The sequence below is a fragment of the Suricata suricatta genome, chromosome 13 (genome assembly GCF_006229205.1).
Source record: "Suricata suricatta isolate VVHF042 chromosome 13, meerkat_22Aug2017_6uvM2_HiC, whole genome shotgun sequence".
In the NCBI taxonomy this organism is placed as follows: Eukaryota; Metazoa; Chordata; class Mammalia; order Carnivora; family Herpestidae; genus Suricata; species Suricata suricatta.
The window spans coordinates 2,336,596-2,339,944 of NC_043712.1; the positions used below are offsets into that span (position 1 = coordinate 2,336,596).

Here is a 3,349-nt window from a genome sequence, read left to right on the forward strand (position 1 = left end):
CCCTGTCCCTCGCCCTCAGACATCCAGGTCCAGGAGAGCTGATAGATTTCGCTGTGGGGGCTTTGGAGTGAGGCAGGTGAGGCTTCAATCCATCAGGAAGTGAAAGTGAATATTTCAGGCTTCCTTCGTTCAGAGGGTCTTTATTGGGTACCTATTGAGTGCCCCTCCCAGCAGGAACTGCGGCCCTAACGGGCTGTCCCTACTCCCATGACCCATAGGAGGGCGGTGGAAAAGTGAATGGACCCTGATGAGGGCCACGGTGCTGGCAGGGACAAGAAGGGATGGAAGATGGACAGAGCCTGGTGTCTTTGAGGAAGGGACAGTGCAGGGGACGGTCCCGGCTTCCGTGGGATGGGGGGGGGGGGCTGCTGGGGCCGTGATACAGGGGAAAGGCGGCTGAGGTGCTTAGCCACAGGTGGGAGGGAGGAAGGAGGAGGGAGTGCAGGACAGTGTCCAGGAGGTGCAGACTGGGCAAAGGCCGGAGGAGGAGGGACTTTGACATCAGGACCCCGTCTGACCTGCTCCCTCTGCACCTGGGAAGTGGACTGAGGAGGGGGACAAGGGTGGTGGCACAGCCAGGACGAGAAACGGCCTTCCGGATACTGGGATTGGGAGTGGATTTTCTGACTCAGGTTAGCTGAAGGCCCACGGGGACCCATGGGATGGTGGGGAACCGTCAGTCTTGATGGACCACAGGCAGGGGTGGGCAAAGAGAGGGGAACCCAAGGAGGGGAACTGGGGACAGAAGTCTCTAAACCAGCTGCGCTGGCGTCGTTACCTGGGGGAAAGGAATGAACACAAACCCCACTGACGTGGGCTGGCGGGAGCCTTGGGGGTCTCTGAGCAGTGTCAGTCCCGGGAAAATGGTGGCCCAGCCAAGGTGGGCTGTCTAGTCCGGAAAGCTGGTCAGCAGTTCCTGGAAGCCCTTTGTCGCCCTCCTTCCACAGCTCTCCCTCACTGACTGCCATCGGAATCCAAAGCCCTGGGCTTGGCCATTAAAGGGCCAGTGCTTGTACCCCCACCAGCCCCCAGCCCTTCACATAGCTCTCAGCATCCTGCCATGTGGTCCGTTCCTCTGCCACCTCCCGGCAGGCCCTCCGGGTTTGCCAGTGCACTGTCCCTGGTGGAATATTTATCACTGGGTGACCAAATAAGGCTTTTCAAGTCCTATACGAAGGTGATGTTCTTAGCTTCAGCTCTGCCATAGACCCTTGCTGACTGCTTCTGTGGACACGAGTTGCTCTCTTCTTTTACGACCCTCGGGGCTTGCTTCTTATTCATTCACTCACCCATCCACCCAGCGTTCATCCACATGTCCTTCCCTCCGTCGTCCATCCATCCACCTATCCATCCACCTGCCACTGTGTATTGCATTGTCCGCCAGTTGGGAGTTGGGGCTCTGCCTGGGGCCACTACTCAATTCCACGCTGGTGCCTACGGGCGCTTGGGCATCTTCTCGACCTCTCTGAGACTCAGTGTCCGCGTTGTGACAAAGAATAAAGGCGCCGCTGCACAGGCTTGTTGTGAAGGCGCAGGAAATGCCATGCAACAAGCGTTCCAGAGAATGCAGCCCCCAGGTGCCCCCCTCTCTTATCTCTCCCAGCGCCACCTGCCATGAGTGTGAGGCCCTGGTGGAGGGACCAGGGCGAGTGGGGACGGTGCCCAGACAGGTTGATGAGACAGCCTTAGGAAACATTGTCTTTCGTAAAAAACTGTTCACGGAAACAGGTTCATTTACCAATTAACTCCCGTTGGCCAAAGCACAGTCAATGTTCTGGGGAAAAAAATCTCCCAAATGCTCTTCCCTTCTCTGTAGTTTCCACCAGTGATTTTTCTGAGCCCCGACACATTTCGGGAGAGATATAAAAGGATGTAAACTTCGACAAGAAAGCAAGTCACCTGCTTTTACTACATCGCTTTCCCTGCTGCGTTATTTGGGCCAGCATTTCAGCTGTGGCCGCAAGGATTGGTGCAAGAACACTTAGAGAGGATTTTCTCGTTTTCGCTCGAAGGCTCTGTCTCCTTGGGCAAGACCAATTGACTTGGGAGGGGGTTGGAGTTTGGGTTCCGACTGGGCTTCAGAAAGGTTTGGAAAAAGCCCACCAGAAGGCCCTGGGGCAGGGATGGAAAGAAACGATACAGCTGAGATGGGATGGGTGGGTGTCCACGAGGGGCTCAGATTCTGGCCCAGCTGGCCAAGTGCAGGGAGATGTCCTCTTTCATCCTGAGCCGGTTTTGGTAACATCTGTAGTCACAGCCGGAAGGCTCCGTGGCACCTGGCCCGAGGTGACCAGGCTTCCCAGGCACCGAGATCCACGCAGAGCCATGCTAGGGCCAGACAGAGACTCGGTGCCCTGCATCCTCCTCGGGGGGCGCCCGCAGACAAGCTCCTCTACCGGTGACAACTGCACGCTTGGGTCCCTGGGCACTTCCATATCAAATGCTATTCTTTTGTTCGCATAGGTTCCTGACATATTTGGTGTTTCCATCTTTAATTGGGAAATAAGACTGCACGTCACACTGCCTGGGTTCGGCTCGTGGAGCTGGGGAGACCAAGACCGCCTCCAAGACTGTAAGACCCACGCAGGTAGGGGGAGGGGGCAGCGGGTGAGAATGCACAGGACTTGGGACCCGAACACGGGCTCCAACAGGTTCTCCGTTTGCCCCAGCCCTCCCCTCTGAGGTTCCCCTTCGCTGTTTGTAACTGACGGTGACACGCGGTCTGGGACCCCCCACCTTGCAGACAGCAGAGCAGCCTGCAGGCGGGGACTGCTGGTACGCTCCGTCCCCGACCCAGGCTCCCCGGAGGTCCCAGCACACCCAGCCCTGCGGGCTCAGGGTCCTCGCTTCCGGGGGGGGGGGGCGGAAAGGGTCCCGGTCGGTCGCGGTACGGGGCATGCGTGGAGAGACCAGTCAGGGCCGGCTGCTCTGCTTGCGTTTGGCTGCGGCTGTCAGGTGCGGGCGCGACGGGGAAGCGGAGCGGCGACCCCAGAAGCGAGGGTCTCAGGAGAAACGGCCGCCCCTCGACTCCTGGCGGGGAGGGCGCCGCTGCAGGCCGAGCTCAGGAGCTGAACTTTCGAGGGGCACACTAGCATTTTCCTGGAGGTATCATCATACTTCCGTTTTTAGATTGCAGCAGAAGGACCTGCATTGGCCAACTTTGGGGTTACCGCTTCCGAGGCGAAGGCGAGCTCTGTAAGCCGTTCCTTTAAGGCGGTCGGCCTGCCCGAGGTATTGTGACCCTCGCCGCTCCTCGTAGTACCCCTCCGAGAGGCCGGCTTTGTGCGCTCGCCCCGCCCCGCCGCCGCCGCCCCGCCCCGCCCCTTGCGCACGCGCAGGCGCATCGCCG

At 59.2% G+C, this 3,349-nt stretch overlaps 1 protein-coding gene across 3 annotated transcripts in view; it reads left to right on the forward strand.

The window, feature by feature from the left end:
• Positions 1-3,138: 3,138 nt before the first annotated feature.
• The window catches only part of WDR5 (WD repeat domain 5), a 17,416-nt gene continuing 17,205 nt past the window's right edge, over positions 3,139-3,349 (forward strand). For 2 of the 3 annotated variants that reach the window (XM_029919832.1, XM_029919833.1), the window contains exon 1: positions 3,139-3,231. The gene's annotated coding sequence lies outside the window, so the exon portion shown is untranslated. The remainder of the gene's footprint in view (positions 3,232-3,349) is intronic. The other variant, XM_029919834.1, reaches the window with a different exon arrangement.